This window comes from Capra hircus, chromosome 4 (genome assembly GCF_001704415.2).
Source record: "Capra hircus breed San Clemente chromosome 4, ASM170441v1, whole genome shotgun sequence".
Lineage (NCBI taxonomy): Eukaryota > Metazoa > Chordata > Mammalia > Artiodactyla > Bovidae > Capra > Capra hircus.
This window is the reverse complement of record NC_030811.1, coordinates 7,384,328-7,399,679: the sequence shown is the minus strand read 5'-3', so window position 1 is coordinate 7,399,679 and position 15,352 is coordinate 7,384,328. Positions and strand designations below refer to the sequence as shown.

Here is a 15,352-nt window from a genome sequence, read left to right as displayed (position 1 = left end):
GGAAAAAAAAAAATCACTGCAAAATAATTAAATTATTTAGGGAAGCTGTCAATCATGCCTTTTTGCAATCTATCCTGAACTATTTGCTTTAGGTTCATTTAAAAGGCTACATATGGGCTTCCCTGTGTAAGGGAAGGGCTTCCCTTCCTATATACCCACTTCAGTGGTAAAGAATCCTCCTGCCAATGCAAGAGACACGGGTTCCATCCATAGTCTGGGAGGATCTCACATACTGCAGAGCAACTAAGCCTGTGTGCCACAAGTACTGAGATTGTGTTCTAGAGCCCACATGTCACAACTCTAGAGAGCATGCTTCCCAGCAAGAGAAACCCACATTCCCTGCAACTGGAGATTAGCCCCCACTCTCTGCAACCAGAGAAAAGCCCAGGTGCAGCAGCAAAGACCCAGTGCAGCCAAAAATTAAAAAAAAAAAAAAGTAAAGGTTACATAAAATTACCCAGCCAGCCTTTTACCTTTTGCCTGGCCAACTCGTTACTCACTGCTCATCAGATACAGCAGTTTAGGACAGATTCCATGGGAAGCACACAGCGGTAAAAGAGAAGTCCTCAGAAACAAGGACAGGTAGGGATCACAGAAGAGACAGGGAGGATTCTCATTGTGTCGGCTGATTTTGAGTTCTTTTCTTACCTACTTACCCTAAAGAAAAAAGGCTGACTAGAAACATCAAATGCATCCTCAAGAGTGTTCTGTATAAAGTGGGGCTGGCTGGTAGGATTTTGCAAACCTGCTCAGCCATTAGACTCCTGGTAAGACTTTGCCTGAGAACTGTCAGAGATCTGAGTGCCATCTGGTGGGGCAGGGAAGACAAGCACCAGGGAAGCCAAAAGTGAGTACAAGCTTGTCTAGTTACTACCCTACACTTAGGAAGCTTCTCGACCTGCTGTTACACTAGCAGACACAGTATCCTTTCTACTCCCTCTCTAGGGAGCCCTGCCAAACAGGCTCCAGCACTTCTCATGTAAATGCCACCTTTACCCCTTCACCTCCTGAGGAAGGAAGAGTCCAGACGCTTATCTCCTAACAAGATGGTCATTAACTTTGGGGTTTACTCTACATTTCGATTCAACAGATATTCATTTGATTCCATATGTGCAAGAAAGCTGAAAACCTCGGCAGTTTCTTCTTTTTGATTCTGCCTAACTAAAAGCTCTGCTGCATTTGTGTATCAACAAAGGCTATCAGCTTCAAAGGAACAGTTCTGTCCATCCAAAAGGCCAAAGTCTCCAGGGGGCAACAATTTCCAGGTTCAGGGTACAAAATGCTGCACACCTGAAATTTTAAACAACTGGCTAGACAGTATTCCTCCCTTCCATCTACTCTCAATCACTGGAAAAGCTGAGACCATTGGAAACATACATATCTTTCAAATTTTGAGTCTTCTACAAAAGTCATGCCTCACATACACTGTAAAAGAGATTTTCCTCTTCATTTCTCCAGTACTCTCCCTGGGCCAGGGAGTCCCTCACAGAGGGATTGCACTCAGCCAGCAGAACCTGGATGCCGATGGTCTCATTAACCCTGAGAACTTCTTTCATCATGTGGATCCCTGCTGGATCTAAAAGCTGTACTGCACTGCAGTCAGTCACAATGGTGTGGAACTCTAAGGAATCATGGGAAAGTCGCACTGATCCTGGTTTCCACCGAGAGTGGCTGTTTCCCTTTTGATCTTTTTCTTAGCTACCTTCTTCCGAGCTGCCTATGAGATGATTGGTGGCATCACCGACTCAATGGACATGAATTTCAGTAAGCTCTGGGATTTGGTGATGGACAGGGAGGCCTGGTGTGCTGCAGTCCATGGGGTTGCAAAGAGTCGGACATGACTGAGCTACTGAACTGAGCCAAACTTACTAACACTGGATTGAGAGCAGGGTTGTCTTCTAAAGAAGATTTACAATATTCTCTCTTCATGTAATAGAGAGTGGATTCAAAGTGGACAACCTTGATGGCTGATTTAGCCTGACAGTTCTTGTAGGCAGACATGGATTCAAAGATTTCAGGCTCTTTTGCTGGACCAAGCAGTGAAGTCTTTGACTTCTGAGTGTAGAGGATGAGCCAAAACATAGAAAAACCAACTGCAATAAGCAGGCCTATTTCAGTACTTAGTTCAGAAGACAGCATAGTACCAAACCAGATAACTGTATCTATTTGGCTAATTCTCCACATTGTTCATGGAATTCTGTAGGCCGGGATACTGCAGTGGGTAGATGTTCCCTTCTCCAGGAGATTTTCCCAACCCAGGGATCGAATGGGAGTCTCCTGCATCGCAGGCAGATCCTTTACCAGCTGAGCTACCAGGAAACTCCCATATCTTGGGCAGATTCTTAAATTTACATAGGGCTTTCCAGAGATTTGGCTTTCCAGGGTGGGCTAGTGGTGAAAAACCAGCCTGCCAATGCAGGAGACATAAGAGACACAGATTGTATCCAAGGGTCAAGAAGATCCCTTGGAGGAGGGCATGGCAACCCACTCCGGTATTCTTGCCTGGAAAAGCCCCATGGACAGAGGAACCTGGTGGGCTATAGTCCATGGGGTCACAAAGAGTCGGACATGACTGAGCGACTAACACTTTCACCGTCAGTGATGAATAATCCCCACCATTACTCCAAGGGAGTCTGAGTCCAGGGAGATACTTGGCCTGAGATGTAACAGCTGTGAAGGAGGCACAGGTGACAAATCCCCTCAGCAAGGCACCTGAGGATAGACTGAAACAAAGCCTGCTTGATAGAGCCCGTGGCTGCCTGATACACTCCAACCTTAAAGGTTACCGTCCTGTCAACTATAATGTCATAGCTACTTGTGTTACATATCTTGCCTGATGTCTGGCTTAATAATGTGCTCCCATCTGAAACCATTCCCAAAGAAGGAGCAACATTGGCAGCGTCATAGCCAGCTCTGTACAGTTCTCAGTCAACTACAGCTGACTGATCGTAAGACACAACACTCCAAAATGCCCACAGAGATGTGATGGAAGTCCCCAATAGGAAGTAAATGAAGCCGACAAAAGATGTATGTAGACCATCTATATGTTCCTGGCCAGGCGAGAGAGAATAAGCAGTGGGCTGGGGCACCAACAAGATGCCCACAATCAAGCCAGCCAGCACATCTCCTCAAATATTTTTCTTCAGATTATATTTTGGGAGCCAGTGCAAAACAGGAAGGAAACCAAAAATGATATTTTGGGGTTTGGTTGGATGGCACTGACAACTCTAGTTTTTTTGTGATAAATTGTCTGAAGTTAGTATCTGGTTTCTCTTAAGACTCCAAGTGGACCCTAGGATAAGGTCTGCATTGATCATTGGTCTCAAATCACTGGAAGCTGTTACATGATTCCTCTTCCTGCTCCAGAGGGATCCTACATGGAGAGCTGTATTGATTGTTTCTGCAATGGAGTCCTCAGATGAAAGATTATATTGCTTTTTATTTTTCAAAGACATTTCCGGGGATAGACGTTCCAGCCTCCCTGAGCAAGTCAATCAGATTGGCGAATTCACACAGGAGCTCTTCAGTCCTCAGTGCAACTGGTCCAGGATGCTCTTCTCACTTTCTATTTTCAGGCCAAACTAGGTTGAGTGCATTCCATCTACTTTGGAATAGCTAGCTCTCTGTGATTTCTGGGTCAAGAGACTTTTCCAAATTGCTTGAGTCTGGGCCATCCCCACACAACCTGGCTTCAAGGTTCATCTTCCATCATGGCGGGACTGAGGGAATAAGATGGTGTGGGCAGAGGCACCCACATCTAGGCAGGCATCCCTTTAACCTATCAATCCCTTGCCCACCCATTCCCTGGCCCCTGTAAGAGGAGGGCCCAGCCAGGGCAGGGGAGTGGCACGCAGGCACTATCTGGGAGGTTCAGAGAGAGAACCCAGCACGGTTTGTTAATATTTTGTTGAGGACTTTTGCATATATGTTCATCAGTGATATTGGCCTTACTTTTATTTTGTGTGTTATCTTTTCTGATTTTGATATCAGAGTGATGCTGGCCTCATACAATGAGTTTGGAAGTATTTTTTCCTCTGCAATTTTTTGAAATCATTTGAGAAGGATAGCTGTTAACATTTTCATAAATGTTTGGTAGAATTCACTTGTGAAGTCATCTGGTCCTGGACTTTTATTTCTTGGTTTGAATAACACATTCAGTTTCATGACTAGTTATTGTGAAAGTAAAAGTTGCTCGGTTGTGTCTGACTCTTTGTGATCCCATGGACTGTATAGTCCATGGAATTCTCCAGGCCAGAATCCTGGAGTGGGTAGCCTTTCTCATCTCCAGGGGATCTTCTCAACCCAGGGAGCAAACCTGGGTCTCCTGCATTGCAGGTGGATTCTTTACCAGTCTCCCCACCTGTCAAGTGGGAGACTGGGTTAGATTTCCCAATGGGAAGACTATACAACTGGTTATTAGTCTATTCATATATATTTTTTTCCCTGGTTCACTGTTGGGAGATTGTACCTTTCTAAGAATTTGTCCACTTCTTCTATGTTGTTCATTTTATTGGCAAGATTGTTTTGGCTATCCACGGTCATTTGTGTTCCCATACAAATAGTAAAATGTTGTGTTCTAATTCTGTGAGGAATGCCATTGTTATTTGACAGAAATTGCATACAGTCTGTAGATTACTTTGGATAGTATAGAACAATATTGTGACAGGCATTTTCACAATATTGATTCTTCCAACCCAAGAACAGATATATATACACACACAAATATATATATATATATATATATACATATATATATATATATTACAGTTGCCTTTTGCCTCTCTGGGCAGCTCTCCAAGATCAGCAAGTAGGTCTCCCTCAGGCTCCTGTCTTATCACTGCTTCTGCACTGGAACTCAGAGCATGTGAGATTTTGTCCATGCCCTATAAGAGTGGGGTCTCTGCTTCCCACGCCTTCTCACTCTCCCACGTAGGCCCTGTAGCCTTCAAAGTAACATGTCTTGGGGCTTCTCAGGTGGCTCACTGGTAAAGAATCTGCCTGCAATACAGAACACATGCATTTTATCCCTGAGTCAGGAAGATACTCTAGAGAGAGCAATGGTTACCCACTCCAATGTTCTTGCTTGCAGAATCCCATGGACAGAAGAGCCTGGCGGTCTACAGGCCATGGGGTCACAAAGAGCCAGACACAACTTAGCAATGACAGAACAAAGTCAGATATTTTGTCTGTATGGTCAGTAAGGAATCTTACTAGCATAGCTTTAGGACCACTGCAATCCAAAGCCTAGGATTCAGGGGATTCTGGAGAACAAATACAAGAACAAATGGAGAAAATGAATTTATATGATAACATAGGTGATGAGGAAGAGAAACAATCAATGAAATGAAAAATAAGAGCCAAAAGAATGATAAAAGTCAAGACCAAATCTTTCTTACTCGGTCAACTGCACCTTTTGTTGAGATCCCTCCTTTCAATCCTGAAACCCCTTGGGATGATGACTTTGCTTTTAAACCACTTGTACAAAAAGGAGTTCTATGGCACAGTTGCAGGGGGATGAAGACCCTGTTTCTGCCTATGGCTGTAACTCAAATCCCACGAGATCCTCAGTTCTCACAAGGAAGAATGCATTATGATTATAATGCCATACTATTTAAAACCATGAAGGAGATGAAACAGGCATGTACCCAATATGGAACTAATCCTCCAATACCATAGGACTAATTCAGGGACTTTCACAAGCTAAACGGCTAATTACTTATGATTGGGAAATGATAGCCAGAACTTGCCTATCCACCTGAGAAGTTTTACAATTTAGGACCTAATGGTAAGATGAGGCAAATCAACAAGCTTGCAGAAATGCGACAGCCAACCCACCAGTTGATAGAACACTTGATCAATTAATGGGTAGTGGGGTACATTTTGATGCCCACTCAGTTACAATTTGATGACCAATTACTCACTAAAGTGAGAATGATAGGTTTAAAAGCCTGGGAGAGAATAAATCCACCCAGACAAGGCTCGATTTCATTTACCCAAAATAAGTAATCAAATGGGGAAAATTATGTAGATTTATTGTCAGGCTATGTCAAAAGTTAAATAAAATAGTCTCACAACCTGGTTTGAGAGATTTGCTGATGCAAGTGCTTGCTTATGACAATACTAACTCAGAGTGTAAATAGGTAATTCAGCATCTCAAAGTACAGGGTGCCGCTCTAGGAGAATATCTTAAAGTTTGCCAGGATATTGGGTAGAACCATATAAAATGCAACTTCTGGCTCAAGCATTGTCTAAAGCTAATAAAAAGACAGATATGAGATGTCACCAATGTGGAAAATTAGGACACATTAAAACAGACTGTAAAGGAAGAAGAAGGGAGTCAGTTGATAAATTACACTATTGGCTCTGGTGCCACTCCTATTTGTATTGGTCTTGGAAGTATATGTCTTAAAACAGTATATCAAAAATGGCTGTCAGTTGTCAAGGAATCAAATGCCGATAAGACTTCCCTCTTTCTGTTAACTGCCCTTACCTTTTTAGAAAAAGAGGAAACTTCCAGCATGATGAATCTGCCTGACCTTCCTGACTGTGTTGCTGATACTAGCCATGGTATTGAAAATTGGTTAAGATGGAAATTATGTAAAGGATCAGAAGGCCACTTATTATTAAATGTTGCAGAAGGCTCCAGTTTGGATTGCAGACCCCGAGGAGCCCCTAAACTTATTTAATATAAAGTGTCTTTCTCATGGATATATAATGATAGGCAATTAGTACTTATGGTAGTCAACCCCTTGTATGGCATGGGGTAGGATTAGCTCCCCCTGTGCCTCGTTTAGATCATTATCCTGTGCATGATGACACACGGAAAATGCCCATGGCATTGAAAGAACTAATCGCTTGGAAGGCATGATATACTGACTATATTTTAAATGATGCAAAAGCTACATTTAATTTTACAAAAAAACTCTACCCACACTATTCAGACTTGTGTAAGAATTCCTATGGTTTTCATGATCAGACCAACAAAATATGACCCCAATTTGGGATTAGTAACATGTATTAACTGTTCGTTTTATACATGTATAAACAATACCATTCCTTTTGATGAAAGTTGGCAGAGTATTTACATTCTGAAAACCAGAATGATTCCAGTTGAATAGGTTCCAATTGAGTTACAACGACCTTGGCACGAAAGCCCTACATTATATGTTATTGAAGAAATATTGAAAAATCTTAAGTGTGTTAAACATGTTTTGGGATTGCTCATTGCTGCCATCTTAGGCATGATCCCTATTGCCACTGTGGCAGCCATGGCCAGAATGGCTCTTCATAAATCTTTACAAACAGTTCATTTTGTACAAGAATGGCATAAAGATGCCAATGTCCTTTGGACCACTCAACAAAAAATTGATGGAAAGTTGGCCTCCCAAGTGGCTGATCTTCAACAATCTGTTATTTCATTAGGAGATCAGTTAATCAGTTTACAAAAACAGGTGAGACCAAGATGTGATTGGAACTATACTTCCTTTTGTGTAATGGCTTTCAGATATAAGAAGACACAATTCAACTGGGATAAAGTTAAACAACACCTATTGAACCCAGGTAATATTTCTGTAGATATTCAAGATCTACAACAAGAAACTAAAAGATTTTAATAAACATCTTGATGTAATTTCTGGATCAGATTTTCTTGATACTGTTGCTGATAATCTTTCTTTTCTTAATCCCTTAAAACAGATCAAGACATTTGGATACGGAATTGCTCTGGTTCAGTTCAGTCGCTCAGTCATGTCCAACTCTTTGCGACCCCATGAATTACAGCACGCCAGGCCTCCCTGTCCATCACCAAATCCTGGAGTTCACTCAGACTCACGTCCATCGAGTCAGTGATGCCATCCAGGCATCTCATCCTCTGTTGTCCCTTTCTCCTCCTGCCTTCAATCCCTCCCAGCATCAGAGTCTTTTCCAGTGAGTTAACTCTTCTCATGAGGTGGCCAAAGTACTGGAGTTGCAGCTTTAGCATCATTACCTCCAAACAAATCCCAGGGCTGATCTCCTTCAGAATAGGCTAGTTGGATCTCCTTGCAGTCCAAGAGACTCTCAAGAGTCTTCTCCAACACCACATTTCAAAAGCATCAATTCTTCGGTGCTCAGCTTTCTTCACAGTCGAACTCTTACATCCATACATGACCACTGGAAAAACCATAGCCTTGCTCTGGTTATGGGAGTGCTATTAATTATGTGTTTGTTTTTCTGTATAGTCTGGATAAGAACGATAAAGATACAACAAAGTCAACAACAGCAGCTAGCGTTTCTCACCATTTCTCATCATGTGCAAAATCAAAAACGTGAGATGTAGGAGACAGGAAGAATAAAAGAACAGCAGGCCATGGCAAGGGCTGCAAGAGAAATTTATAATTACTCATAAACTGGATGCTATAAGGCATGAGACTCTTGGTTCAAGTACAGAGGGAACAGTTCATAATCTTGAAAACAAGAGAGAGGTGGGAGGGATGTTCAAGTGGGAGTGAACATGGGTAAACCTATGACTGATTCATGTTGATGTTTGGTAGAATCCAATACAACACTGTAAAGCAGTTATCCTTTGATTATAAATTTTATAAAGGCATCTGACTATTGAGTAGAGGAGGGATAGAAGATACAGTATCATGGGAGCCTATTATATTGCAGCCAAATGATAGGATTAGACTCACATGGAGATGGGCAGAAATGGATAATTTTTCATTTGGGGAACAAAAATCTATGGGATTTAGTGATGGACTGTGAAGAAGTGAGGAAAGAAGTGTTTTAGAGATGACCTCGAAGTTCTGCTTGAGCCGTTTCATGATGCCACTTACTGAAATGTGAACCAGGCTGGGGATAGAGATCAGGGTTTCATTTTGTCCAAATTGGTTTGAGATGCCCACAAAATTGCCAAATGGAGGATTTGAATGGGATAGGAAAGGTTGGAACTCTGAGTAGGGTCTAGGCTGCAGACGATATATAAATGGCACTCAGAGCAATAATTCACTGAATAGAGGAGGGAAGGGCACCCAGCACCAGTGCCAAGGAAGCACCTGAAGCACTTACATTTCTGTAAAGAAAAATGACAGTCTGAAAATGAGACTGAGAGCAGGAATAAGTATTGAGAAAAGAGGAGAGATCGAGTAGCAAGTTTCTGAAGAAAGGGAAAGTGTTGTTTACAGGAGACTGATGTTTCTGGTTTGTTCTGCATGTCCCTGTAATAACATAATTCTGTCTCTCTATTCCCAGGAATCCAAACCGCAATGGCCACCCAGTACCTCAGCGAACCCAGGAGCAGCCATGGTGAGAGGATGCTTGGGGAGGGCAGCCAGACTTGGAGGGGAGGTCTGGGACTCTCCTGCCCTGTCATCCAGCCAACATATACAAGAGCAAAACATTTTCAACCACATTTCTCAATTTCCCTTCATTTGCTCTGCTCTCTCATTCTCTCCACCCTCTCTGCATCCTCCTTGTGATGTAGCTTAACAGTGAGCAGGAGGAGAGTTCCAATACCCTGACTGCTCCTGAGCTTGATAAGGTTTCTTACTTGCTACTTCCTGCCATGTGGGCACACGGATCAGGAGTTGCAGCCTCCCAGGTAATTTCTCTGCCCCTCTCTTCAGTCCGAGAGGACTGGGAAGGAGGAACATGGGGGTGATCAATGCCTCATTCAGGCCCCTAATTTCCCTGCTCCCAGGGGCCTCACTCTAAGCAACACACTCAACAGACTGATCACTCCGTTTCTCATATAACCCTCCCTCTACCCCTTTGTCCTAGGAATAGATTCTATCATTTGAGCTTTTGCTGGTTTAGCAAATCACCCCACAATTTAGGAACCTAAAACAGCAGCCATTTAGTTGGCTCTTAATTTTGAGGGTCACTCATTTGGGCTGTGCTTGGGTCTGGACCAACCTGGCTAATCTCAGCCAGACAGACTCATGTGTGGGTGCTTGGCTGGTGGTTCAGGATGCAACACAATAATCTTGGGTAACCTCACAGACATGTCTGGTGGTCAGCAAGCTCTGGGTCAGCCAGCAGACAGGGATAACAGGGCCTTGTGTCCCTCATCAAGTAGGCTAGTCCAGGGCAGGTGTAGGGTTCCAAAAATCAGAAAGAGAAGGCAAAGCACAATGCGTCAGTGCTTTTGGATTCTCCACTTAACCATGTTTCCATGATCCTATGATCCACAGAAAGTCACATGGCCCAGTCAGACTGAAGGGTTGGAGAAACAGACCCAGTGTCTTGATGAGAGGAGCTGAGACTCCACCTTCCCAAGAGGCACGAGTGCAGAGATGGACTCCTTCGTGGCTATGGCTGCCATCTTCAGAGGTTGCCATCCATTCATTATCAGAATTGGCCCGTGGTTGCAGTGTTGGCACTGGCCTTGGTGCCTTTTTACTGCTGGGCCATGAATTTCCTACAGCCTCTCTCTAAGGCCAGCCAATGCCCTGGGATCTCCTTAGGTTGGAGCTTCTATTGTGAGGCCAACTATTAAGAATACTCTGAATTCTTGTGTGCATTTTTTTTAGATAAACCTTAGCCATCTCATATCAAGTGTTTGTAGCGTTGGGAAATTTGCTTCTTTTATCCTGGGATTCTAGTTCTCAAATGGGGAAAACTCTGCCTTAGGGATTCCAGGAGCAGCAAATACTTCATCAGAAAGTGTGGGAGATGGAGATTAACTACAGATTTTGTGGACATCATAGGAGGGGTTTCTACAAGTTCCTGGTCCCATTTGACTGATATTTTTTCATGGTTAGCCCGCATCACAGAATAGACTGAAAGGGACAAAGCAGAAGTGGAGACACCTGTTAGGAGATTGCTGAGGCAGGGGTGGTAATGGAATCTGGACTGGAATGATGATCTTCAAAACAGAGACAAGCAAACAGATTTGGAGCCAAGAGAACATGCTGATGGGTTGGGTCTGCAAAGTGGGGAAAGAGGGGAGTCAAGGGCAACTCCTAGCTTTCCAGTCTGAGGACCTGGGTGAATGGTGATGGCTCTGAAAATAACCTGGAGTTGGTTACAGTGTCTATGATGTTGTGCATGGGATAATGTAGGCATTGTCTCAAAGCAGAAATGAGTAGATATAACAGGATTCCTCATGTAGGAACAGACCCTTAAGTTCAAGGGCCAGCTGGCAAGGTCTGCCTTCTTGGAAAAAACAGGCTTTCACTTGTGATTGTCAATTGCCTTCCTCTGATCTGGGGTCTATGCCTGACAAATCCAGAGGACTTTGACTTTATAGACACATTGCAGAGATATGCAGAGACTTGCGGAATACCAGCACAGAAAGAGCTGGTAGATGATTTGGTGTTTAAATTCAGGTTTCAATTGCTGTGCCCTACTGTTCTGATATTAACCTTCGACTTTCCTAGGAAGTCAAATATGTATAGTCAATTTTCTTACCTCCTATCTTATGAAAAACAGCTACTGGTAGCAACTCAGAGTCCTCTTCTTAACCACATTGTTTCCTCCTCTATGAGCCATTTGCTTCCACAAGGTCAGAGTAAGAAGCTGAAAGGGATCCTAAAGAATATCTGTTGTTATTGTTGTTCAGTTGCTAAGTCATGCCCATGGAGTGCAGCTTGCCAGGTTCCTCTGTCCTCCACTCTCTCCTAGAGTTTGTGCAAATTCATGTCCATTGATTTGGTGATGCTGTCTAGCCATTTTATCCTATGCCACCCCCTTCTCCTTTTGCCTTCAACCTTTCCCAGCCTCAGATTCTTTTCCAGTGAGTCTGCTCTTTGCATCAGGTGGCCAAAGTATTGGCATCAGTCCTTCCAATGGGTTGAATATTTATTCAGTGGGCGGGAGCCTTGCAGGGGAGACAGTTCAAGTTCATTCTAACACTGGGTCTTCTGTTTCCTGATGTTCCAGGGCTTGCAAACCCTGGAGATTCCCAGCTGAGACTTGTCTTAGTGGGTAAGACTGGGGCAGGAAGAAGCGAAATAAGAAACAGCATCCTCAGAGAGAAAGTGTTTCCATCTATCTTTTCAGCTGTATCCATCACCAAGCACTGTGAGAAAGGAAGCAGCACCTGGAAGGGGAGAGAGGTTGTCGTCATGGACACACCTGGCCTCTTTGACACGGAGGCCCCAGATGCTGAGACTCACAAGGAGATTACCCGCTGCATGGTGCTGACCTCCCCGGGGCCTCATGCTCTGCTCCTGGTCATCCCACTAGGCCGTTACACACCCGAAGACCAGAAAGCCACAGAGGAGATCCTGACGATGTTTGGAGAGAGAGCTAGGGAACACATGATTCTCTTATTCACCCGGAAAGATGACTTAGAAGGCATGGATTTCCGTGATTACTTAAAGCAAGCTCCTACAGCCATCCAAGAGCTGATTCGCAAGTTCAGAGATTGCTACCATGTTTTCAACAACAAGGCCACAGGAGCTGAGCAGGAGGACCAGAGGGAGCAGCTGCTGGCCCTGGTCCAGGATGTGGTGAACAAGTACAGTGGTAGATACTGCACAAATAGCCTGTATCAGAAGACCGAGGAGGAGATTCAGAAAGAAACCCAAGTGTTACAAGAAAATTACAGAGAAGAGCTCGAGAAAGCTAAATCGAGAAAGCTAAATCTCAGATAAAAGAGAAGTTCTAAGAGGAAATTGGAAAGCTGCAGGATGAACTAAAGCAGCAAGAGTGGAAGGTGCAAATGAAAAGGCAATTGGCAGAAATGGAGGCTCACTGGGTTTCAAGGCAGCAAACAGCCAGAGATGATGTTTTGAGTCAGAATAAGATACTTGAAGTCATTTTTAACTTGTTACAGGTTGCTTCCTTTGTCTTCTCTCTGTTTAAGGATTAAGCAGAAAATCTTTCTATATTTCCTGCATATTTTTGGGTGGTCCTGCCCCATGTAACTCAGAGCATTCTCTTTTTTCTCTGAGACTCTCAGGGCTAAGGAGCGTAAAGTTCACTGTTGATAATTGGTATATGTTTGATTGATTTAACAGGAAAGGGATAAATTCTCAACTTGTGAAACTCCAAAGCAGAAAGTATTGATGCTCCCTATTTGTGAATTCTTTCTCAGAGACACCAAGACAGGGAATGCAGGAGACCAAAGAAGATGGCCCTGAGCTTTCTCTCTTTATCCCTAGAAAAGAGTTCCCCTCTAGATTTTTTCTAGATTGGTGGGTGATCTTCCCCTATAGCTTTTTCTCACTTATTTTGTCTTTAGACGGCACTGATCATCTTACCCTTATAGTTTATTAGAAAGATCAATTCTTTCCATTAGTCAAGCTTACAGAAGGAGATACTGATAGACATCCTTCTAGATGAATGGAAAATTGTTTGCTTATAATTTTACTGAAGGCCTCAAATTGTTTCTTACGAATTGAACAAAGTTCAATGTTCCTTATCATTATGAACAAAGAGTTCTCTGCCAAATAAATCTTTCAGAACTCAACTACCTGAAATGCCAAAAATCCCAAAAGATATTCAACAGATAAGAGAATAATGCTTGGTGTGTTCAGATGTATTTGTAGGAAATCTTTGACCAACAACAACCAGTTTGCTGAATAACCAGTTCTCTCCTTTTCTGGTGAAACTAACAGCTGCCCCATGCAGATGAATTGTTTGCTTATTGTTATTTTAATAAAACTTTTCTGTTCTCTCATATTTGTGCAAATTAGAATTTTTTTTTTTTCTTGGAAAGCACCACTACTCACAAGGAGATTGCTAAGAACACAGGGATGAATTTCAGGTTTTGCAAAAGTTCAAGATGATTTTGGTGTACACTTGGTCCACCCCCCAGACATCTCCCCTCCTCTTTTTCCCCACAGAAAGTTTGAGCCACATTCTCAACCCCTCTGTCAGTCAAAGTCTACATTCTCCTTGGATTCATCCCTTATGTATTGGTAGATATTACGTGTAACTGAGGTTTCTGAGACCTTTGTGGCTTTCCTGCTGCAAAGATTCTTTTAAATCTATGGATAAAATAGAGACATTCCTGTCCCTTTTCTCCTCTTCCAATGGGTCCTCTTCACCTAGTAACTGTAGGCTTTCCCCAAGCACATTCCCATGTTCTCCCAACATGGTCTGGACGTCACATGTGACCTATGCCAACTCTCCCTCCTTGGTCATCTTAAAATCATCTTCTCCAGGCCCTCACCCATTCTGTCCAAAAGAGGACATGTGCCTTGCCCTGACTTCCCCAAAACAAATAGGACTGAACCTTTAATATAGCTGCGATTTATCTATAGCTGACTCACTTTGCTGTACAGTAGAAACTAACATACTATTGGAAAGAAAATATTGCTGTTGTTTAGTCGCTAAAGTGAAGTGAAGTTGCTCAGTCATGTTCGACTCTTTGCGACCCCGTGGACTGTAGCCTACCATGCTCCTTTGTCCATGGGATTTTCCAGGCAAGAGTACTGGAGTGGGTTACCATTTCCTTCTCCAAAGGATCTTCTCAACCCAGGGATTGAAGCCAGGTCTCCCGCATTGTAAGGCAAACACTTTACCGTCTGAGCCACCAGGGAAGTTAGCAAAGATTCAAGGATATGAGAAGCACCTGGCAAAGAAGCACAGGACTCCTGAAGAGGCGATCACTCTGAGCGGACAGATTCGGTTTCACTCTGCAGAATGTCGGAGACTTGGTCTCTATGGTTTTCATCATCAGCATCTCAGTCAAAATTCTTAGGTGTGAATTTAACATGCTATTGTATTACAACTTTATTGTATTACAATAAATACAATATTGCATTATTTTAATATAATATTATAGTAAAATATAATGCATTGTAAATTAATAATGTAATGTTGTATTTATTGTGTTACAACTTGTGTTGTATTGTATTACAACACAAGCAAATATTCACCCAAAGAACCACATACACCCTTCAAAGAAAATTAAATTCAGGCTTAAGAGAAAACGAAAACAAAAACAAAAACACGAGCTAGCTGCAGTGGTAATTTTCAGTATAAATACATTCAATTTTTTATTCTTGCATCCTAGGTTAATGCTATAGATGAGACAAAGAAAATCATTCTGATATATATTTCCCATCTCATTACTTTAATCATTTCATCAAAATAATCTAAACATGGGTACATGAATACTTGTTTTGTTATAAGAATGTGCAGTTTAAAAGTCCCTGAGACACATCCAAGAATGGAGTGAAATGTATTCAATGTAATTATTTGCCATACTTTGGCACTGGCTTTCTGTGGGATTGGAATGAAAACTGACTTTTCATTGCTGAGTTTTTCAGATTTGCTGGCACACTGAGTGCAGCATGTTAACAGCGTCATCTTCCAGGATTTTAAAGAGTTCAGCTGGAATTCCATCCCCTCCACTAGCTTTACTAATTACCAGGGACTTGGCTCCCTTCCACGATACTTAAAGAATGTGACTAAAAAA

General features: G+C 42.7%; 2 pseudogenes; one reads left to right on the top strand and one right to left on the bottom strand.

Moving 5' to 3' along the window:
- On the bottom strand, nt 1,341–3,455 carry LOC102179752 (annotated as a pseudogene).
- On the top strand, nt 9,246–12,796 carry LOC102178348 (annotated as a pseudogene).